Here is a 25881-nt window from a genome sequence, read left to right as displayed (position 1 = left end):
GAGAATGTGTTCAAAAGTTGTTCTGAACCTGTATAAGGATATATTATTCTGTAAAGTATATAATGTTACTGATGTTATATTATTTATATTGCACATATTCAAATGCTGTCCAAATCTAAATTTATGTTGTGTGTTTTCTACACATTTTTAAGAAATCCTTATATGCTATCTTTCACCATATTCCTAGGTGCACACTGCTAACCAAAAATGACTGCTTTACTCTGACATCCCCTTGTATCACCAGGATCTTCTGCTGGCATCACAGGTTGCCTCTCACATGCAACAAGTTACTGGAATCAGTATTTCAGAGCACATAAATGAACGTCTATCACTCTTATTACTGTTGTTGAAAGTAGCAAGTTTCACACTTAAGTTTCTTCATGCCTCTGTAAATACAATACTTTTTCATAGAATTACAAGGCTGGCAGAGTTAGGGGAATCTGATAAGTATATCTGTATGGTTTGTTAGACTTTCTACATTTGTAGAAAGAAATCTCTATTGATTGTGTTTCGTGAAAGTAGCACAAAATATTCAGAAAAGGCAGAGTTTGCAGACACCACTATGAACTCAATGAAAACTTCATCAGGCTTCCCCTAGGTTTTTTAGTTCAAATTTATAAATGTCTATACTATAATTTATTTCTGTTAACTTTTAAACCATATAAGTTAAATTACTGAAAAAAAAAATATATATATATATATATAGAAAAAAATATATAAATATATATAGAACCTCTTATTTCCATTAAACCTAGACTATCTGTATGGGTCAGTTCAATTAGGAGAAATGTTTCTATCAAACTATGTCTGTCCACAATTATTCATATTGTTTTACTTTAACCAATGTAATGAACGAGCATAAATGTGCAGAGAGCTCCTATCTTACCTTTTCCATCAGAAAACAACATACATGTATTCCTAAATGAGTGCTTCTTGTAACATGTCAATGACAACTTTTGCAGGACAAAATCATGTTACATGCCTTTTCCTTAACAAGAACTTGAATTAGATTATATATCTTTAATGAAATTTGAAAGATACCCATTCAATGTGTACTCACTGAAATTTGAAAGATACCAATTCAAGGGGATGGATATGGTTAATGATGATAAATATTGATGGTCACACAAAAAGTATCAGCATTTCATAGAATACCCTGAGTTGGAAGGGAGCAACAAAGACCATCAAGTCCAACTCCTGACCCAAATTACTATATTATTCTTATATGTATAATTTTCAATCTACAATTATTCTTTATGTCCATTTCTTGATTTGTTTGGTTAGAGGTATATATTTCCCCTAACATAAGATGCCAAGAGACACATAAGAAGTTTGAAAAATTCTGCCTTGGCTAGTATTTTCACCAACCAAAACCAGTGAAAAGATGGAGTCTAAGAAAAAAGAAATCAATACTCTACTCTTCTCATGAAAGATGTGAAATCAGATGCTTGCTTTCTTTCTTAAGAAGCTCAGAAGGGGACCAAAGATGTTAACAGAACAAAATCTTGAATCCATTAGCCTCATCAGATAGCAGTGCTGATTTCTTACTATTTCAGATTGTTGCATGCTCCATTCAACACATTCCATTTTCCATAGATGCATACTTAGTTGTGGATGCTTTTGAGATTTTTACATGAATATAAATCCCCACATAGATCTTATCAGCATTATCATTCTCAATTCATATACATGTATTTTCTCATTCTAAACATAATTGTGGCGCTATGACACAAAAAGATTTGAACAAACCTTTACATGAAATACCTAGTGTATTCTAAAACCCATTCAAAAGTGTTTCAGTATTCACACATTATCTGATCACAAGGGTTCAAAGGTAATAATCCTAAATTCCTAAAAGGTTTTGCAACACTTCATACTAAAATCCTCGGTATTATTAACAGAAAGCACTCATTTCCATACTGAAGACATGGCAAAAGAAGTTGCTAAGTGAGGAGCTGAAAACAAACTGAATTTGTAGCAAATTAGAGTTACTTCAGCTGAATGCAATTAGTCATGACAAATAGATGAATACAGTTTGAAGATCACAATAAACAGGAAGGAAAGCAGAGAGTCAGCTGCCTACGATAGGCATGACACAGCTCTTTGACTAGATATAAGAAATTATTTCTGCATGACATCTTGTTGTGGTTTAACACAGCAGGCAGCTCAGCACCACACAGCAGTTCACTCATCTCCCACCCCAGTGGGATGAGAGAGAGAATCAGGAAGAAAAAAGTAGAACTTGTGGGTTGAGATAAAGATAGTTTAATAGGAAAATAAAGGGGGGGGGGGGGGGGGAGGGGGAGAGAGAGAATAGGAAACAAACAAAATACATAAAGCAAGTGATGCACAACACAATTGCTCACCACCAGCCAACTGATGCTCTCAGCCAGTCCTGAGGAACAGTCCCACCCCAACCCCAAGCCAACTCCCCTCAGTTTTTTTGTTGAGTATGACACTGTATGGTATATGGAATATTCATTTGGTCATTTTCACTCAGCTGTCCTGGTTGTGTCCCCTCCCAGCTTCTTGTGCACCACCAGCCTCTTCACTGGCAGGGCACTATGAGAAGAAGAAAAGTCCTTGGCTTAGTATAAGCAGTGTTTGTACCAAAACATTGGTGTGTTATCAACATTATTTTCCTTGTAAATCCAAGATGTGGCATGATACCAGCTACTATGAAGAAGATTAATTCTATCCCAGCCAAAAACCAGGACAGTCTAAGAGTTTATGAGGAGAGAATGAGGTAGAACATCAGAAAGAAGTGAACATTGGAAAGATAATCAAAGAACAGCACAAGAATTAGGATTTCCCTGGCTCCACATATGATAATATTTCCATGCTGTAGACAGAGATTTCATCTGACGTTATCATGTAAATTTTGGTACCAAAAATCACACTCTTCGGAGATGTAGCAGGGCAGTCAATTCATGCTCTGAAGCCCCCTGGTTTGGGCTGGGATAGAGTTAATTTTCCAAAGAGAGACTCATATGACACTGTGTTTGGGATTTTTGATGAAAATAGTGGTGATAACACACCAGTGGTTTTAAGCAATGCTTGCACAGAGCCAAGGACTGTTCAGCTTCTCATGCTGCCCTGCCAGCAGGCAGGCTGGGGGTGCCCAAGAAGATGGGAGGGGACAGAACCAGGACAGCTGACTCAGAACAGTGAAAGGGATATTGCATACCATGTGGTGTCACACTTAGCAATAAAAGTTGGAGAGAAAGTAGGAAGAACGTGGGAATGTTTGGAGCGATTACATTTGTCTTCCCAAGAAACCACTACACGTGATGAGCCCTGCTTTCCTGGAAGTGTCTGAACAACTGCCTGCCAATGGGAAGCAGCAAATGAATTCCTTGCTTTGCTTATGTGCACAGTTTTTGCTTTACCTAGTTTTTTACTCTAATTGCAGCATGTCAAGCACTGTGACTTTCTCCACTTCAGTCCTGTATTCATCTGCTCTTAAGTCTGACTGCTACATGAGCCTTCAAGGTCATCCTGCAAGTCATTTTGAGATGGTCTGTACCCTTCATTTTTTCCACAGGATAGAAATTCCTATGCCTTAATGTGCTCAGTGCTCCTTGCTACAAGCCTGATTTTACACTTGGCCACACTGAATGCTGTCTCCTTGTCTCCTTACCAAGTGATTCATCATTACTCAGAGTCTGCCGATTTGTTCTCTTCATCACTGACCAGCTTCTTACAAATGTTAGTCATCTGCAAACTTAAATTTGTGATGATTTTCCACTTGGTCTTGCAGATTAAAACCAAAAAATAAAACACGATAAGGCTGGTAAACAGTCCCTCTAGGGACTCCACCAGAAATACGTAAGTATAAAAATGATTATATGTTTATAATTGTATTTTGCGATGCATTAGCCTGTTTTAATAAATTTAGTATGGGCCATGGTAACACTAGTTTTTAATCAAAAGGGCAGGGACTATCAAGTTCTAAAGTTTTAGAGATATCTGTTGCAGACTTTGCATCAGTGCCTTTATCAACCAAATATATAACCTTTAAAAAGTGATGTCTAACTTATTAAAGTCTATTTTTATGAATTTGTGGGAAATTAGCATTCATTACAATCCACTTCTTAAACACTTTATCAATCAAGTCACACATCAACCACTCACTAACTTTACTTGTGGTGGATGGCCAGAATTACATGACAGTAAGCCCATTTATCCTGTGACAAAACCTTAGCTTTACTTCTGCTTCTGGAATTCCTGGTGTGTTCTAAAATTATTAAAAATAAATAAATAAATGTAAATATATTGGAAAGCCATTTTAATACACAGTTTCCCATAGCTGAAATTACTTTGTGGGGAGTTAAGTCATTTTCTTCAATCATTTTCTTAAGCTACACAGATATTATAGAACTGGTAAAATGTGTTCCACATGACACCTACAGTACTAGTCAAGGACAGATTCCTATATATGAAGCATAGATCTAGTATAAATGCTTTCTGTAACAACTATCTGCTGATCTACTGCCAGCATGATGTAGTCTTACACCACATTTCACTTGCTGTGATTCAATTCTAAGTTGCCAAGATCACTTGCTTCTGAGTGATACATGACAAAAAGCAACAGTCTGACTGCTTGCCTACCTGATCCTTTCTACACCATGGATTTCAACACTCCAGTCACGTCTGTTCTAAGTCTCTGTCATATAATTTAAGTTGCATTTAAGCTCACAAATGAGGATTTCAATTCTCACTTGACATTATCTCGATCCTTCCCATTAGCATTTTGCCAATCAACAAATCCTTCCTCCTTTGTCTTCTGGTGTCAAGGCTGTTCTCACATACCTCATGCTGATTTTACAATGAATGTGTCCATGTGTTGTCTTTTCCCTCTAGTTCTACCCTAAACACTTGTCATCTATTGAAATAAAGGATCCAAAGTATATATCCTTCCTCCTCTGTCTTGGAATCCACTCCCCAAAATTCCAAAGCTTACTAAAACCCAACCCCTTCATCTAAACCACTTGCCTAATCATCAGTTCATAACCAAAATCTTCTGCTCCTTTTCTTGGACGTATTCTTTACCATTTTTCTCTATATTGTCAACTGATACCATCTTTGTTACAACCAATGAAGTCAATAGAACTGCATCAAGTTATACCAAGGGTTCTTATAGCCTGCGTTTGTTATACATTTGATACATTATTCAGATACTACCCCAAATGAAGTTTTTATCATACATTGAATCACCAGTTTTATTCAAAGAAAAACATTTATATTCCGATACATTGCCCACTAAATATCAAATAAAATTAAAAAAAAAAGAAATTAGCGCCCAACAAATGTATAGTTGTCTTTTAAAATAAAATAAAGTTAACTTCATTTATTTCAATCAGAAAACACAGTAAAATAAATAAGATGTAAAAAGCCTTTTTCATTAATCTAAGTAAAATGTTGCGCTCACTATTACAATAACGTCATGAAGCAATTTCCTGGTTTCTTTTGTGCTATAGATTGTCTCGCTTCTTTTAATCAAGCCAGTCGGACATCCAATAGTTATTTTAGCTTAATAGAGAAAGCCTGAAAATGATTTTTCTCTCCCATTATGCTCCACAAAGCAAAATATTAACAACAATAAAAACAACAACAAAGGAAAAAGAATCATCTGTTATGGAAGAACACCCAGCCAAAGCAGAATACACCTTTTCTTTTGGTTACCCCATAGCATAATGTGGCAGCTGTGTAGCATCTTTGAGAATTCATCCAGAACTGCTTTAAAAAGTGAAATTGATCAGTGTTTCTTAACAACCTGCTTAAATGCAAGGACCCAAATACAGATTCAGGAATCAAAAGATTTGCATTGTCTGAAGACGAAAGCTGAGGTGAAATGCTGCTATCTTCCATGGTAAGAGTCAGCACTCAGGGGAACAGGACAGAAAGGGCAACTGTCACTGGCCTACTTCATTTATAACTAGTGTGAATCAATGGACTGGAGATAAACATTTAAGTTTCCTTTATTGCTTTTATGGACTACTCCTGCACACAAGCTAGATGTCTCGTGTAGCCTAAAACAACTCACATCAATACCTTCTAAGTGTTTAGGCAGCTATTTTTATTTTTAAGTATGTTGTTGGTTTTTAATAGCAATAACAGGAAAAAAAAAATATATATATATATAATAAAACCTGAACATTGGAGTGGACATCCGTTGTTATCTATGCTCATATCCAGACTCCATTGATTTCCATGGCAATTAGGCACCTAAATGCAAATTTGAGGACCTGATTTGCAAAGGTACTTAAAGCTAGCTAGTGTAATCATTTTGAAAATCCCAGTAGGTCCTTTATCTTCACATTCAGTCATTTAATTGTCTCATTACAGTTAGCCCAAATTCTCAGCCTAAAGTGAGTCTATGCTTTTAAACACGCTGTACTCTCACAAGTTCTTCAGTTCAAGTTCACCTGGTTTAGCCAAATTTTAGTATTTTACCCCTAGGTTCACTCACCGGAGGGGCCTGTTGGACAGAGTGGAAATGACAGACTTTACACGATAATAGTCTATAGGCAAATAAGGGCATAGAAAAGCATAAGTGCATGAAAGACACAACCTAAAAGCTCCAAAATAGCAATTTCCTGCCAGAAGAGTTCAGAGGACTCTGTTCTATGTATATTCTTCAAATGCTAGATTGTATTTGCTGAACTATTACAAATCTGGTTAAAGCTTACAAATCTGATGGGAAACAAACCAAACAAGTCCCCCAAGAAACAAACAGACTTCAGTGCTATTTGTCAAGCTTATTGAGACACAGGTAAATCCGAATGTGTAAGTCTTTAATTCACCAGACCTGTTTCCCTCTGATGTGGTTCTAACTCCTTCATAAATTACCCGTGAGTAAACATACAGGACTATGCAACCATAAGCCTCTGAGAAACAGATTCATTGCTGATCACTGGCATTACATAAAATTTCACTGCTGTTATTCTAGTCGACCTGAGCTCCCACTCATACACAGAAAATGCTACAAAGCTTACACACTGGCAGTTGAAATTCCTCTTGAGCTGCTAGGCTTGGCGTTTCCAGTGACCTGGCCTACAGAGCTCCTACTCAGCAGGCTAAGCTATGCACCAGAGCAAAAGCTCAATGTATACCTGCTAGCTGTTTCAGCTACATCCAGCTGCCTTACAACAATGTGAACATCAAATATTAAAAATAAATATATTTTTAAAAGTCTTTCACAGTTATAAGACAAAAAAAAAAAAAAAAAAAAAAAAGAGAGACCTGTCACCTTCTTCCTAAATGTTTTTATAATACTACTACTAGAATATAATTCATCAAACCTTGATTTGTTACTAGGAATTTCCAACACAGACTGGTCAGGTCAATTAAACTAGCCTGGCAGCCACACCAGTTTGACAGTTAGTTATCAGTTGTTGTGGCATCAGTGATCAAAACTATTTATATTTTGGAAAAAGAGAAAGCTATCAAGAAGAGGGAAGTCAGACCCATAGCTGAAAACAGGCTTGGCAGAAGACCAGCTTCAGTCACTAAACAGAGGACCACTGTTTGCATCAAAAAGCAGTCAACTGCGGCACAAATTTCTGCAATAAATTCTCCTTTAAATTCATTCACAGTTTAATTAAATCTACAGTTTAATTGTGACAGAAAATATATATATATATCTAAGCCACAAATCCACACAAAATAATACAACTAAAATGCTGTTTCAGTTTTTAAATGAAGTCCCATAAAAATATACTAAAAAGAAAAATTAAACCATTCTTTCTGAAATAAGTGAAATATATCAAAGTTATATTTACAATAAGCATAGCTGCATTTGAGTAAGAATTCAGGATAAAATTTGAAAATTGTACGGTAATGTTTGAAGTACGGTTATATTTACTGACAAAAAAAGCTATTTGAAATATGAACATATTTTAAAGTAATTTCAAGGTTTGGGGTTTTGACTTAGAGGTTTTCATAGATGTTTCTATTTAAGAAGCCTTCATTCACATAAATAATTTTGTGCGAAAGATGATATAAGTACTCTAATATTCCAGTAATATTCCAAGTTTTCAAGAAGACTCAAACCTACATAATTGCAATTAAGAGTGAAGGCAAAAAAAATAAAGGTTTTATGGGGAGGTGATAGCAATCACTGGAGTGTATTGATTTCACCATAGCTAGCTGACAAATTTATGTGAAAACATTTATATTAAACCATAAATATAGTTTAGAGGCAGTTCAAATATACAAACCAGAATGAGATTCTTTAATAGAAGGGAACATCCCTAAATACGAGCATCACTGATGCTCTGATAGGCTAAGCAAAATCTTACCTTATCTCATGTGCTATAGCTTTGGGCAACACATGCCCTCAGGAATATCGATAAGCGAGAACATTGTGTTTCTGAATTGCGTTTGCCAGCTTTATGCAACTATATATTCCCTGAGGTCTCGGAAACATATTATCAGATATAATATCTTTCAGGCAAATTAACCCTTCCTTTATCTCACAAAAGATAGATGGGTTCATCTCAGAAAGTTAAATTAAACACTTACATTCCTGCAAAGGTAGAGGAGAAACCTGTTGAGACACCCTATCCTGTGTCACCCTATACTAAAAATGAGACCACTACTAGCCAATCTATTTATTGATAATTTATACTCCAGTTAAACACCTGGTGTGCAGGTCTTAATGTGTACGAAGACATGTAGAAGATATGATCTGCACTTCTTGTCACGGTGAAAGCAACAACAACAAAACATATTTCTGTCTTGCCAACCCAGAACATATTTTTTTGCTTGCTACACAGATCTTATTATACTTTACCACAGCTCTTATTACATTTTACCAATCAAAAGAGGTGTTTTATTGTTTCAGATACTCTTCAGGACTGGCTGGATATTATACTGAGGAAATAATTTACCTGCAGCATAAAGAGATGCTAAATGTCCTCTATCTTCTGAGCTGGCAGTGGAAATCACACTCTCTCACTTCGTATAGAAACACGCTTTGAATGAGTGGAGTGCCTTTTCCAGATAATTCCCTGAATATACTTAATTTTAATTTTTTTTTCCTAAATATTAGTCTACAGTACTTTCCATTAAGATCAACCAATGCAAAGCTGTGAACAAGCTGCCCTGTGTCGTTTTCTGATATGTTTTGATACTGAGTCTCATACTTGTCTCTAGATATAAGGGGTATGTTTGATTTAGCTTTCCTAGTCAAAAAAAAAAAAAAAAAAAAAAAAGAATTGATGCACCTCTGATAGCATGAGATCAAAATCGGGTCTCAAAACTACTACAGAAATTACAATTGGTCCTCTTAACAGAGGTGATCTATATACAAATAATTTGCCATGTGAATTGGCATGTCTCATTGTATTTCCAATTGCCTTAGACTGCAGTGTAGCTTGTCTGATATTGATTGAATTTACTTCAGTCAAGTCAGCCTACATCAGTAAAAGGTCTTCTGTATGGCTACTGCTTTGGCACCTTTTTCAGAATGTATTTCACAAAGGTCATCATTTCTTTAATTTGAAAGAGTACTATACATTTTACTTAGTGTTTACTAAAAGCTACTTCATCGTGTTTATTTGTGGCCTCAGTTGCTAAGAAAAAAAAAAAAGCAAATCCCTCAAACAGATGTTGGCAGATAGAAAGGAAAAATCTAAATGTGTCAAAATGCAGTCTTTAATAAACACAGCTGTTCTCTAAAGCTACCTACATTTCATTACTTTCACCTTCTTTGGCATTTACAGCTACCTCTTCAATGGGCTTGGCTTTGCTTATGTCTAAAAAACAGCTTCCTTTTTTAAAGGCATAAAGCATTGCATTTAAAATGGGACAAAGAAAAAAGTCACTTGGCAGACTTAATACCCTACAAACGGACTTGAAGGACAACTCAAATGAAGAACTGAAACGTCAATGTACCTGTTGTTCCCTAAAGTAACCATACGCTTAACAGTATGTCATTTCTTTAAATATTTATTGGACAAGAGTAGATTCAATAAGGTTCACATTTCTCATTATTATATGACACAATTCTTCTTGCTTGAGTCATGAAACAAAGTATGATTACTGCTGGTGACATTGCATTTCCCTTCCAGAATTTAACGTAATTTGCGTACACTTTCACAGAGGTCTAAATCCAAGAACAAGGTATATTGGCATGCTTCAATAATATCTACACAGGTTTGCTAATCTTTTTACAACTGAAATTGCATACCTAAGATGGAATTAAAATATTTTCTATTATTAACAAATGGTCTTTTTTTTTTATATATATATTTTTGTATTTCCAAATTTGCAAAAAATCATCTTACGCATATTGGTAATGGCTGCAGATCTATTTCCAAGTTTAGTCAGGGAAGAGTTTAACAGACTTACTGCGTAATAAGCAATTTTATCACTACTCTCCCTCTCCAGAATCCATTACTAAATATGATATTAAAGCAGTGCAGTCTGCTACTATCCAAAATATAAGAAAGAAAGGATCACCCAGTCATTTTCTAGTAAGAAGCAGGAAATATGCCTGCAATTAGTAAGTTCTCCGCACAAACAGCCATTGGGCTTAGCTTTCTATACATGGTTATTTCTTAACTGCAAATTGTTTAAGAGCTGCAGGAGACACAGCGCTGAAGTCTGCCTTGCTGGCACCACACTGCACCAAAGGTAATGAAGAAACTGCCAAATGTACATGGTGAGGGGCGGGTGATGACAGGCCTTACTGCCTTAAATTGAACAAACCCAAGATACCGTTGCTCTCAAAGTCAGGCAGAGACTAGATAGGAAATGGAAGAGATTCATCTGCACAGCCTTATTTCAGCCATCTTTCTCTCTGTTCATAGGGAATTAAGACAGCTCATCTGACTTGCTACCACATTTGTAAATGGAAATATATGTCAGCACCTGCTACTACAAGCAATCTGGACTGGTTTCTTTCCTGTTTACATGTATGTAACACTACTCCATTTCTTTCTGTCCCCACACTGCCTACATTCCCTGAATGTGGTGTTTTGGTTTGATGCTTCATTGTAATTACTCTTTTATAGGCCTGTAACCGTTATTCAGAAAGTAACTGAGGGATCCATATAGCTTGTTAGGACACTGTACTTTTCTCACATGTTTAGACTAATATTAGGTGTACCAGAATTTGGTAGAATTTTACCAGAGGATGGTTTCTAGCTGCCTCAGGATTAGCAGGCATTTGATTTCAGGCCAAACCAAAAAGGGATCTTTTTATGTTCTCAAAGCTGCTACAAGTCCTTTACTGAAACATGGGGTCCACCTGCTACTTTAATCGTTTATTTATTATGTTATTTCTACATGAACTGTTAGATACAGCAGCAAAAATGTCAGTGACATGGAGCATTGTGACTAGCTAATGGTTTACCACTTTGCATGGATGCTTATTTTCTATAATTTCCCATCTATGAATTAGCATTTATCTTGCTGATAGGGACTATTATCCAGTTGAAATCCATATTCTGCTGAAATGGATCACTTAATTAAAACCATGGTGCAATTCTTATTGTGTAGAGAAGCATTTCCCTATCATTTACAGTACACTGAGTACTGTTATAGCTACAGGAGCAGTGCGGTATAATAATATACTCCAGAATAATAATTTGCACTTATATAGCATAAAGGTGGTTAATATTTTTCAAAGAGAGCCACAGCATACCCCATTGAACTTGTTTTATTCCAATTTTACTAAGTATGATTTGACACACAAAAGCATTTTCAAATAATATTCCCACTAATCACATCAGACCTTTTCTACCCAAAATTTTGAAGGGTTTGAAGAAAATGTTCAGCTTGAAAATTCCAAAAATATTCAAATCATATAATTACTGTTTTTTTCTACCTTTAAAAATGTGATTGCTAATGAACAGATTGCACGATTTCAAAATTAGCAGTTTCACATGCTATTGAACTTTCAGTGGCAGCTGCATTTTTTCTCTTGGACAGCAAAGAAGGGTAAAAATTCCTTTTGCTATCAAAAGAATTTGGAACAGTCATATGAAGACAACATGTTGTGGTTTCCCCCCCCCCCTTACAGACTGTCCTGAACTAACAGCTGCCAAGACAGTCTCTAACAGTGCAGGTATTACTTTAACATTGCACTCTCCTAACAGCTAGAACTATCACAGAGGTGCTATGTGATTTCCAATAGGGGAAATATTGACCTTTATGACAGAAAATAAGAGGAGTGATAGAGAATAATACACTTGCTGTAGTAAAATAAAGTACTTGCACAGTAAATATCAGATACATGCTGTGGATCAATCCTACCTGAAACAGAATACAATCAAAAACCTCTTTTTGATTAGCTTTGGACACAGCTTCATCCCTCAGTCATAAAAAAGGGTATTTCTTCTGTCATAGCTGTCTCCAAGAGTTCAATTTTGGAATATTTTTTTGGTCAATTTTATCAATAGAGGGTAAAAAAATAATCCACACATAACTCCATAGGAGTATAGGCAGTATCAGTCAATGAAACATACAGATTTTATAATATATAATTTCTAAAATCTTAGGGTCATACCTCTAATTGTAAAAAGTGAGACAGCTTAGCTCTAAAATACAGTCTGTTTCTCCAGCTTAACTATTAACCCAGAACTTCATGGAGTTCCAGAAACAGCAGAAAATTGCCCTTCCTTCCTTGTCCTATTCCTATCGTTTCTGTGTCTGGTACTGATTTGGAGTAAAGAGGAGATGTTTCAGCTTGGTTGAGGAAAAGCATTTATTCCACTACCAGCTCTTTGAACCACCCTGTGATCTTTTCCATCAACTCTTCCCTAATCCACAGAACGGTGAAGACTATAACTGTTCTTTAATGTCAGTGTAGCTCTTACTTCATCATTGCTATGATTACTACAACATGACTAAATCTCTCAATGATATCTGGAGGTGAGACTATGAATTATTTAACATGGAAAAGGATTTATCAAAATCTACAATCTCAACCTGATTTCTCAGTTTTGCAGTGAGGGCAAACCATTTCCTTGTTATTCCATTTGTGAGTAGGCAGCAAGCCACTCACTTCAGACCTTCCCTTCAATACAGGATAAGTCTTTCCTTAAACTAAATTTCAGGTCAGTTATGGTTTAACTCCAGCACTTTGACCACTTTAAAGCAGTAGTAAGTAGCTTTTAATTATACGTTCTATTAATATATGGTGAATCTTAGGTGCTGGAAGAGTGATGTGATGAAGAATCTCAAACAGCTAATGCTTGAGCTTTGTTAAAGCTAAAGGCAAATAAATAGTTTGTGAATAGCCTTAATGTGATTAAAAACTACCATTGCTAAGGAATAATTTCCATATTCATCAACTAGGTTTAACAAGTACCAAGGTGAATGTAAAATTCAGTGTTTTTATTGAGTTAATGGTAATAAACAAACTTTTTATTTACTTAGTCTGTTAAACTAAATTGATTTACTTATATAAACTATTGAAGGAAGAATTAGTATATAGTAGTAGCAGACAAACTATTGTTCAGCTGCAAGGTCAGTTGTGCATTATATATTTTTAATAAACTCAGTGAATCTCTTATGAAAAATTTTCAAAGAGAAGCCAAACAGTATTAATACTTAAGCATCAACTTATTTCAAAACATTTCATATGGTATCAGCAATAAGATGTGTCATGAGAGAATGCATAAGAAGTTAAAGGCACTTCTAGATCACAGATCTGCTTCTAAAAACAAATTGCATGAGTTTGTTTTGCTATCATAGTGTAACAAGAAGTCTTGACTCATTAGGAGAAAAAAAGGCTAAACATACCTCAAGTTAGCTAAAGTGCTAATAATGTGGTGCTATTTAACACCAACAGGACATCAAACTTCTAGACTGTCTTACAGATCTTGACACGTGAAAGCTTCAATATCTATCCTGTACACCAGAATTTTATCTCACGCTAGTTATGCTAGCATGAAAGAGCTCATTTTATCTCATGCCAGTTAGTTTCTCTGCTAATCCAAGATCAGACTACCATGGTCAATGCAGCAAAATTTAAAATACCAGTTCACTCTACACAGAGCCAAAGCCACACTGAAGGAGGGAATCAGAGGGCAAGGTGACAAAGAGAACAGCTCATTCCCATACATTGGCACTGGAGTAAGAAAGGGTGTAAAAAAACTGAAAGGAGTTGAGCAGTAAAAATGATTTTGTCAACATTTCACCTAGTTGTCAACTTGCTTTTATGCAAGGATACCTGGTGCTCATACCCACCAGAATAGGTACTGAGGTGAGCTCTTGTTACTCCACTTACAAAGTTAACTCTGCTGGTAAAGTAAGAATTCTTCGTTTACTCACTTTAATAAGCAGTGCTGCCCACCAATTGGTGGTGACAGTGATCTTCAAAATAGTGATGTTTACCATCACAAGAGAGGAACTGAAGGAGAGACACAAATCCATGGTTTTCTTCCATCTGTTTGATCACTAGCTTCTACCTTCCATTCATTCCTATTCTTTGGTTCTAGTGGAAAATATCATATAAGAAATTGCTCCATTTCATCATCTCTGAACTCAAAATCTGATTAAGGAGGAACAGTTTAAAATACCTGTTCTGACTTCCTGCTGAGCTGAAATGAACTAATTGAGTTTATAGCCAACAGTTTACAGGTAAGAGATCTTAATAATACTCCCCAAAGTGTATGTTGCAGGGTCATACACATTTCCTGCATTGGGTAAGCAAGCATTGCTGGTTAACTCCTTGGTCTGTATGAGCACTATGCTGCAATGTCTAAGCTGTAAACCTTGCTGAAAGCACTTTACATTCAAACAATCTTTCCTCGCTGAAATTAAATAACCTAGGTCAAGAACCCAGTCTTTACTATGTTGATCTCCATACAAGTTAATCAGAATTTCATCTGAAGTTCGAAATACTGCAGAGCTCTGTATGTAAAAGTTATACCTGAAGCGTATTCAGTGCTAAACCTGAATCGTGCATTTCCCTGAACCATGCATTCACCAAAGACTATCATTTTGAGAGTGATCAGCTTTCCATATTAGTCAAATTGCAACAGTATATTTGGTGACATAACAGGGAGAAAACACATAACTACATGCTTTGATTACATTTTTTCATTTATATTTTCCCTTTTCAAAATGACCCGCATTTCAAAATTGATCTAGAGGTTGAAGAAGGACCAAAATCCAGAGCTAGAGCATGGGGAGGGAACAAGAAGGGTTATCTAACATGAAAATAAACTGGTGCATTTACAGTTAAACAAAACGCACCCAACTGATGTGGATGCAAATAGTGGTTCGAGACAATACTGTCGATCACAGACCTAGCATTAATAAATGCTGTAGTAAAGAAGCACATTTGTTAAAACTTTGCCTCCAGACAATACAACTATGTTAGGAGGGGGCGGGAGATCCCCTTTCTGATATTTTCATCTGGCTGAAGTTAACGTAGTTGCAGGTACGAAAATATTTTAGAGTTCGTTTTTTTGTTTTTTGTTTTTTTCCAGAAACTGATTTTTTTGATAGATGCCTGGACAGTGAGCTATGTCCATCTGCATGAGGAGGACTTGCCAGCAAAACTGAATCAGTATGGCTAATTTTTGCTTGCTTACTCTAAGTCTGGTCTGAGCTGGTTTTAGCCAACCTCTTAACACATTTATTTCACCCTTGAAATACCACTTCAACTTTTAAAATAGCATTGTGTGCTTCTTAAACTGTAGCTGTTTCTGAATATAGATACAAACTTGAAAATAATTCTGAATGAGTTAACCAATGTTACATAAAAAGAGGTAGGACAATTTCAAACTGTAGTAAGCAGAGGAAGGAGTAGGGGGAGAAAAACTAAAAGAGTAATAATTCCTCTGCTTCTTCCCAGAGGCAAAATTCTGAGGCTGCGAATCTTTATACCATAATTTAGTAGGTCAACCCTACAGCTAAGAGAACTACTAATTTTTAATGACATGTGTGGCAATTTTTGCCATTTCTCCTGCTTCAAACTGTGAGCAGATTTTCATTTCTCTATGGGTTTTTATTATAGAAATCATTCAAGCAAACAACATCCACATGAAGGCCAGGTACATATGCTTTGTAAACAATAATGCTGAGATTAAAAGATAGAAGTTTTACATTGAATTCCACCCAGTAACTGACTTCAGTAGGATCTTATGCTAGTCCATGTACTAGCAGTTACTTAGAATCCAGTATTGTTTATAACCTCCAACTTAAAGGTCTTTTTTGCATTTTAAAGAATAACAACCTGCAAACATACAGGTAGTTATGTGCAGTCTCCATAGTTTTGCACCTGAGCTTAGAGGCTTCCCAAAGAAATTGTTTGGCAGTTTTAAAAATCCTTCTTATTTTACAACATCACATAAGCATACTTTTGCAAAATACATTTATGGAGAAATGATCACAGTAAAGCTGACAATCTGATTGTGTAGTTTCAAAACAACATAAATTAAAACAGCTATATTAGCATAAAAAGCCTCTATTTTAGAAATTTATTAAGGAAAAGCTGAGCAAACTTTAATTACAGCATCATTTCCCATGCCACCGTATTACTGACAGGTCTATTGCCTCTTGCTCCAAGGCAGGATTATAGCTTTACTCAAGGGCTTTCTGTTTGAGAACCTCCTGCAAAAGCTTTCTATGACAAAGTGTATGAGTAAAGCTCCTAGAATTGCACTGTCTAAATCAGCATAGCTCAGTGTTTTTCAAAATGAAAATCTGGCATCCTATGGGAGTCCTGATCACTTCTAGAGCAAGCTAAGTCCAGCAATAACACAAGACAGACTAGAGTTCTGAGGTACTGGCAATGGGAGCCATAAAACAGCTAGATGAGACTGGTAGTATTCAAAAACATTAAATTCAAGTGTTATGATTACTTCTTCACCATTAGCTCAGACACCTTGCTTATAGCACACTTTCAATGGCATAAATTAGATAATTATGATGGAAGTCTGGTCTAGGTAATACACTGAGCCTCATCTCCAGCTGCTACAAAATGTCCTATCACCATTAAAGTCACTGCAGCTTTGCTGATTTAGATCAGCTGAAAATCTGGTGTAATAGACAATATGTTACTATAGTCATTAAGTGGATGAGTTAGAAGGTGCAGAAGCAGGCCAGGAATGTCAAAGCCTGAAGCTTTCTTTTTCTTGCTTATCTCAGAGGGGTGTGTGCAGGGAAGCAGTGTAATCAAATCTGGGAATGTTTTTAAAAGGTAGAAGAAAACGTTAAGAAAATACAATGGCTAACACTGCTAAGGATGAAACAAGCCTTGTTTTCTCATGCTCTTAGTAACAATAATCATAGAGAGCCACTAAAGACTAGGAATTTCAAGGAAGATCTTTGAGCAACTTGATCTAGTGGAAGGTATAAGTCTATGGGGCCTGATGCCATGCATCCCAGGGTCCTGAGGGAACAGGCTGATGTAGCTACCAAGCCTCTCTCCATCATATTTGAGAAGTCCTGGCAGCCAGGTGAAGTCCCCTGTGACTGAAAAAAAAAAAAAAAAAAAAAAAAAGGAAATATCACACCCATTTTTAAGGACCTGGGGAGCTATAGATCAGTGAGCCTCACCTCTGTGCCTGGCAATATCATGGAAAAGATCCTCCTGGAAACCAAGTTAAGGCACATGCAAGACAAGGAGGTGATTTGAGACAGCTGGCATGGCTTCACCAAAGGTAAATCATGCCTGACCAATTCAGTGGCCTTCTATCATGGAGTAACTGCATGAATCAACAAGGGAAGACCAACAGATATCAACCACCTGGACTTTTCAAAGGCCTTTGACACGGTCCCACACAACATCCTTGTCTGTGACTTGGAGAGAGAAAGATTTGAAAGGTGGAAAATTCAGTGAACATGGGAGTGGCTGGATGGCTGCAGCCAGAGAGTTGCGGTCAACAGTTGTATGTCACGGTGGAGGCTGGTGACAAGTGGTGTCTCTCAGGGGTCCATCTGGGGACCAGTGATGTTTAACATCTTCATTAATGACATAGAAGTGGGATTGAGTGCACCCTCAACAAGTTTGCAGATGACACCAAGCTGAGTGGTGCAGTTGATACACGAGAAGGAATGGATGCCATCCAGAGTGACCTAGACAAACTAGAAAAGTGGTCCCATGTGAACCTAATGAGATTCAACAAGGCCAAGGCAAAGTGCTTCACACAGGTTGAGGCAATCCCAGACATGAAGACAGACTGGGTTCAGACCTCATCGATAGCAGCCCTACAGAGAAGGACTTGGGGTTCTGGTGGACAAAAAATTCAACAGGAACTAGCAGTTTGCACCTGCAGTCCAGAAGGCCAATCTGCATCCCAGACTCCATCAACAGAGGAGTGGCCAGCAGGTTGAGGAGGACCACGTACAAGTGCTGCTGAAAGCAAGAGAGCACAAAAATCAAATCCTTTGTTTTCAGCTACATAATATACCAATTTCTACAAAAGAATCTCAATACAAACCTAGCAAAAGCTAAAAAAATAAAAATTAAATTAAAAAAAAAAAAAAAGCATATCTATGTAGGCAAAAACAGGTAATTCTGAAACTATCTCCAGTTAACTTGCAAGTACACAACCTATCTCTATCTAACAACTGCAGATCTCAATGTTAATTTTTGTGATATCTTAACAATTAGATATCAAGAACAGGATAGCCATTTGTTACATCTGGAGAAATACACAACATGTGATTTCCTGTGTCACTGCCTTTTAAGTTTTTATTTTTTTGCTGCTTGTCCTTTAAGTGATCTAAACGTCCAGAAAGTGAAAATAAGTACTATCCTGAAAGACTGAAGATAATCTCATACCAAAAGGGCAGGTCTGCAACAAAGGGTGTGCTGAAGTAACACAACTTCAGCTTCATTCTGGCCCTAGATTCTGAAGTTGTAATTACCAGTTGTTTATGGTAAATATACCATATCTGGACCAGAGCCCTACACCTTAACCTTCAAACTCTTTCCTTCAGATAGACTCTTTGCAACTAAGATTATTAATAAAAACACCTTTCAGAGCATTACTTTGTGGACCAACAAATGAAAGAAATCATAGCTGAAAAGTCCATCAAAGGCTACAGCTTCTCCTTGGGCTATGCAGAGCTCTCTAGCTTCTGCATTAGTCCAGGACAGAGGACAGAGTATATATCTCTTATAGATATTTTAAAAGGAAAAAGAGGGCCCTGATGAGGGTCTGAACATCAGCCTAACCCTACTGTTTAAGTTCTATATTTAGGCTTCTAGGCTCTGCTAGTTATATTCAGCAAAGCTGTTTTTCTCTTCTGTTACCATAAGACTCGATGAATTTGCTCAGGACTGTTTATAACCCAGCTTAAAATAGCCTACACCTATCTCCCACGTTGCACAAAGATGCTCATCCTCACACGTTCTTGCACAGCCGTTCACTACTTATGCTGCCTCCAGGCTTCACAGTTTTTGCCAAGATCAAGAGATGATGTGTCCTCACATTGCCCAGTAAAGAACTGAAATTAGCAATGCCGAGACAGCTGTAATTCGGAACCATCGTTACAAAGATGTTTGAGTGTTGCTGATAGCAGGTGTATGACACCAAAGCAAACAACAGCTAAAAGTGGGATGGCTGTAACTCAGGGGTCCACAGTGACATCTACTGGAATGATTCAGCTTGAAGTGCTATTAAAAGACGTATCGTTAAAGCTCACAGAAGAGGCTTTTTTCCTTTCAGTATCAACAGCATGGAAATTGATAATATGAAATCATCTATAATCTTGAAAGATGAGCAGACCATGCAAGAATTCAGTGCCTCAGTCTGAGGCAAGCTACAGAGTATTGAACCTAGCTTACACTGAAAAATGAGTCCCAAGCCCTTTGGCATGCTCATCTGCTACCTTCTTTTTTTTTTTTTCCACCCTCACACTGAAGCCTAAAAAACAAAGACTCCAAGTACTTTCACAGTGTAGTCAGAAATAATACGTACATAGGCTGGCATCCTCTTTTGCTCGTTTCACTGAAAGCACAGCTCCTGATCAGAGTGGGAGAGTCGCCAGCTTCCTAACAGTGTTAAATCCTTCCAAGTTTTCTCAACCATGGATTTTTCCCCTTTTTTCAAAGCAGACTGTTAAAATCCTCCAAATCTAAATTGACCGAGTTGAGCATGCTCCTAGAGCATATCAAGCACATTTGAAAACTTGGAACTGCTTTTCAGCAGCAGTTGTAATAAGATTTTAACAATACTAATTCCATTCAGCAGTTCTACTTCCATGGCCTTTTTCTTTACTTTTTTTTTTCCCCTCTTGTCATTGTTAACTGAAATGTCTGTCTTTAAAGCTGAAGTACTTCATGTCATTAACAAAAAACAATTTTGGCACTGCAGGGTCAAGCCCTTTCAGATCACCTTTCCATATGCTGAGATCAGAGAAGGCACACACATCTGAGATGCCTGATCATCTTGATGGCACAAGTATGTAGTACTTTTGGGGATACAGATGACCATCCAGCCCCAGCACTGACTGACTGTAAGAGGAGGCCTGTTAGGTCTTTTTTTTCCCCCCAAACAACAGCATCTAAAATAAAGGAGAAACTAGCAGTCAATAGCAAAGAAAGAAGAATCTAGCAGTCGAAGGACAACAGAGAAGTCCACTGCACATCTCACAGGATTCAGAGCAGCCACAAGATTGGGTGTCTTAAAGCTTACAGGAGGTGACAGCAGGAGAGGGAGGGAAAAAAACTGTATGAGAAACAGACCTCACTGAAACTGGAGAAAGAAAACTTTTGAAAATTTCCTGGAAAGAAAAAGCAGTAACAGGTCCTACATATGATGCGTTCTCTCCCTCAAAATCAAATGCAAAATATAGAAAAATCTGCAGAAGATGACTCATGAATTATTGTAAACCAAATTATTTCATTTATAAACTTTGGGTACCCACTTATGAATCCTTGATGCATGTGCTATCATGACCATAAGCTTATGCTTTACCTGGGCATGTAATATCTAACGTGCAGGCATCCTACCTATGGTACCTTCAGATCCAAAATGGGTGCCCAACCTCTTCACATATTGCATGGGAAGACAAAAAGTAGCGTCAGGATGGAGCTGGGAAACTTCATGACCTAACCAGCTGGGAAAGATACAGAAAATGGGTGGCATGGAGAGCCTAATTTGGCATATGACAAGCAGGCTTGGTATTCGGCACTATGAGCGCTTTCCTGAAGTTGGTTGCATATATAACTCAGTTGCTTAGGCCACACAGATCAATTTGCATAGTCCATCTGAAAAGCTAAGAAAAGACCAAAAGAAGGAAAAACACTTCAGAATAACCGGTAGCCTACTAGTTACATCATTCACCCAGCATACATGAGATCTTACTCCAAATCATAGCAACTAAGGACAAATAATTATATTTATGAAGGGCTTAATACTATTTTGAAAGCCTGGAAATATCAACTACTTCAAGGTCTAACCAGAAAAAAATGGAGATGGAGGAGATGCTGCTGCTACATAGGACACTGGTTATGGATGTAGGTGCCAGCTGAGTGACAATTCAGAATATGATGGTAACTAAAGGTAGCCTGAGATGACCAAAGGAGCAAAAGAACAGATTCAAAAATTGTTTGAACATATAATTTGGTTATCACAACCTTGAACACTATAGAATCACAGAATCATCTACGTTGGAAGCGACCTCCAGGATCACCAAGTCCAACCCCTGACCTAACACTAACAGTCCTCCACTAAACCATATCCCTAAGCTCTAAATGTCTTTTAAAGTCCTCCAGGGATGGTGACTCAACCACTTCCCTGGGCAGACCATCCAATGCCTAACAACCTTTTTGGTAAAGAAGTTTTTCCTAATATAGAGGTTAAGTTAAAAGACAGAGCACATCACCTAATTTTCAACCAAAACTCATTGATGAATATTTTGAAACCGCATGGAATATGAGCAAGCTATTATAGAAACACAAATCGCTTATCATTAAGCAGAGGGAGGGAAAGGCATCTCTATGATAAAGCTCTATTCTATAAAAAAATATTAAACAGCGATTTAATCCATCTGACAGCTCTAACGCTTCAAGAGCTTCAAAAATTTCTCAGCTAGAAATGTAGTTGTGCCAAAAATGTGTCAAACGGGCTTTTAAGAAGTCATGCCATCTGCTATGTTAACATTGCAATTCTTGATCATTGGCTTTAGCTCTGAACAATTCATGAAATGGATGAATTATTTTTCAGTCTCTTCACAGCCCTACAGCACAAACTTAACCTGCTATCTTGTCCACCCTGTAAGACAGAGAAGATGTAAGGGACATTCCCTAATGAGACTGCAGTGTTAACTCCTTTGGGAACCACCTGGTAATAAATATACCATGCAGAAGGTGGTAATTATTCCTCTTTTATAATTTCCAGCTGTTTGAACTGTTGTCATTCCTCCCATCCTACCTCAGGCCCAATCAAGCCTTCTGCTAGGACCCCTCTGTCCCCCTGCAAGCATTCACACAAGTCATATAAAGAGGCACCTCCTCAAATGTTTGAACTGTTAGGTCATTAGACCCCTCTATAGAATAAGTGCCTACAAGACATAACTATTAATTAATTAATTGCTATTTGATGCCAGGCTGATGCCAGTTCCCACCCCAATACCCCACAACAAAGCACCATCTTCCTGGCCAGGCCAGGATACTCCATCAAATCCTGGTTATTCAGTGCTACCTAGTAAGTATTGTTAGTCTTCTCTGCTCATACCCAACTGCAACCAACTGCTGGCTGTCCTCATCACAGGTCATTGCAATGGAGCATTTAGTTAGCATATAGTCAGCTGGATGAGAAAATACTAGATTGGCCACAGATCCCTCCGTGATCTGATAAATATTTATCCTCTCACAAAATTTCAAACTTTTCTCATATGAAGATATATTTTTTTATTATTTTTTTTCTGCCAAAAAATGTCATGAAAGTCATCATCCAATATAATTGCCTCCTTAGGCAGGAGAAGCCCAACAAATGCATTCTCCCCTCACTGCTGGGCTGGTGACTGATATGTCCCTTACATCAAAATGCCACATTAGGAGAATATTGGGCATCTTCCAGGATCTCTTTGATGTAGCAATTATCCCTTCAACCCTGATAACTCAAAAGCCACTGCAAAGACCTGGGTAAAGTTGATCTGCTACAAAAGTTTATGGATGACAAAATTGTGAAAGGAGGTGTTGACACCATACTATCAACCACACACCTGACCTGCAGAAATAAGATAAACTAAAGTCAGTCCTATGCTTTAACACCTCTTTTTGCTAGACCATAAATAACATGGAAACCTTGGTGACTCTTAGAGCTAAGTCTCACTGTTTGATGTGACCATGCCCACATACAAACCAGTCCATGAGCTGTTTAATTAGGAGTAAAATAGGTGTAACAAATTAAAAAACAGGCAATAACCACCCCCAGCAACTTGAAGCCTAGTTGCTCACATTTTGCCATAATGACTCTGTTAGCCCAGAAACTCATTCTTTCATTTGTAAACTGCTCTCTCCAAGTAATTACTTTGCCAAAGTGCTGAGGAATCAATAAATCATGGTGAAGAGAGTGGCAGGCATCACTGCAGCTGAAGCTGGTTATTGGATAGTCCCAATTCTTTTCTGAATGTTGCTGACTTTAATCTACATTTTACATGGTAGCATGCTGTTCCTCCATCCCTGCCAGGGGTGTAGGGAGGCAGCTCTGAGGTAAATTTATGAAGAAACAGTAATCCTCAAATAAGTTGCAATTTTATCAACCTTCAGCCAGCAAATTCTCACTCCATTTAGCGTGTGTTTAGTACTGTGATGGCATGAAATTGGTAGAGGTAAATGTGGCTGCTTACACATACACAGCACGATGACTTCAGTTTGTAAAACAGAACACCAAAAGGTACATATAACAACAGCACAAGACATCTCTTAATCATACCGAGAGCTCTTCCAAAGCCTCTCTCTGCTTGTTTTTTTGTTTTCTCTTTCCCTTGGAAGGCATTCATCCCATCTATAGCCTCTACACATTTTTCCATAAATTTCCATCTTCTCACTATTCAGACATCCTTGAGGTCTAGAGAAGAAACTAAAAATAAAATCCAGCTATATTTTTCTAAAAGACATTCAAAATTAGCTATAAAACAATTTATAAAATGCTAGCTGCAGTGAGCTCAATTATAAATACTGCTGTTAAGATCCTGCAACTTTTCCCCCTCAGACACATCAGATCTGTCTCCTGAAGAGGTTTCTGATTCAAATAGGATCTACAAACCATAAAGAGTCATGCTAACATACTGCAGTCCAAACACATATAAAGCTTCACAATGATCAAAGACAACACTTGCAAGAGATGTTCTTTCAAACACTCTGTTTCTGACACTCAAATTCTCTACATCAACACTCTCCAGCAAACTGTAAAAACAACACTTTAAGGGGTGTCACATTTGTAGTAGTTTGTGTTTCCTATTTAGTATTATATTTCACTTCCTCCTACAAGTATACATGCGGGTTTTTCTCTCCTGCAATTTCTCTCTTCACCTCTGGAACTCAGCATTATAGAGAAAACTTAATTATGCAAAATGTTCTCCAAACCAGCACAGCTAGTTAATGCAATGTTCTGTCTTTTGACAAAAACAACCAAGTCACTAAGTTTTCTCAGGAAGTAAATGCAACAGAAACATTTACAAAGCTTTCTAGGGAAAAAATGGTGAATGTTAAAAATCTTAAACTTCCAGCATGCAAAAAAAACTGTTTCCCATCAAAATAGTACATTTATGCACTAGTCACATATACGTTATCACCAACTCATATGGCACATTCCCAGCTATACTGAGACTGTCAATAATTCTCTCATCGGCTTCATGAGGACAAGCTTCTCCTTCTAGATTCTAAAGATAGAAAGAACCAAAATGATCTAGCTGAGATGCAGAACACCAACAACCATAGAAAGTCATCACTTGTTTCCATGTTGAGTCAAAATAATTCACACATGAACTGGTACGTGTATCTGTCCAAAAGTATCCAGTTCCATTTCAGGATTTTGCCCAGGGAACTGTATACACTTTTCTGTTTTTTGTTTTTCTCATCTGGCTGATCTTTGTAGGTCTTTGTTTCATACAGAAATTTCCAGAGTCAGGTAGCTTTCCCTCGCACAAGAGAGTTTAGGCATCAGTAGTTACTTCTTAACCTTCTTTTCAGTATATTAATATTTATAAACTTTATTTATAATTTAAAGAAGAAAATCTCAAAAATACGCTGCTGAGTCATTGGGGATGAATAGAATGACTCACAAAGACTTAGATGGTAACACAGTTAATACAAATTGTGCACTGTACCAAATGTTCCCTTGTCTGGGATCTAACAATCCCCAAAATTCTGCTTTCTGTGAAGAATGAAACTGTTTAACGTGCCTCGTGGTGCTTGGGTTATAAGGCCATTTTAATCATGGTGGTTTGGCTAGACTGCATACATAGGACACATCAATGAGCATCAAAGACACCATTTCATCTATTTTCCAAGCAATTTTCAACAGCCCATCATCTCGGGCAGCAGTGAGTCACAGTGCAGGCTGCTCACAGATGAGTGGTGATGCGCAGAGATTCCTGCACAGCTATCATCATCACCACCATCAGCGAGAGGTTTGGTTTCACTCAACAAACTTTTTGAATAAATAGTTTTCGATCCTTAAGAAAACGGACATTTCCAAACATTTCAAAATACTCAATTCTAGTGCAGATATTATTAAACTACTCTTTTGGAAAGCATCATTTATTCCTGCAGAGCTCATTAACAGTTCCCCTTGGTGTTTTAATCTCAGACAAAAGACAAGTCCATTTCTTCCTGCTATTCAGGCTATGGTATAATGGAAGCATGGGATCCCCTTTAGGGTCTGTTGGTCATACACACTGTAACAGGGGCTCAGGAACTCTTAAGGCATGTCTGTAGCACTAAATAAAAAGGCAGAC

At 37.3% G+C, this 25881-nt stretch overlaps 1 long non-coding RNA gene across 2 annotated transcripts in view; it reads right to left on the bottom strand.

Moving 5' to 3' along the window:
• The window catches only part of LOC113843116 (uncharacterized), an 89083-nt gene that overhangs the window by 62701 nt on the left and 501 nt on the right, over positions 1–25881 (bottom strand). The window lies entirely within an intron of this gene.

Source organism: Anas platyrhynchos, chromosome 3 (genome assembly GCF_047663525.1).
Source record: "Anas platyrhynchos isolate ZD024472 breed Pekin duck chromosome 3, IASCAAS_PekinDuck_T2T, whole genome shotgun sequence".
Taxonomy (NCBI): domain Eukaryota; kingdom Metazoa; phylum Chordata; class Aves; order Anseriformes; family Anatidae; genus Anas; species Anas platyrhynchos.
The sequence above is the reverse complement of the archived record's forward strand: the minus strand, read 5'-3'. Positions and strand labels throughout refer to the sequence as shown.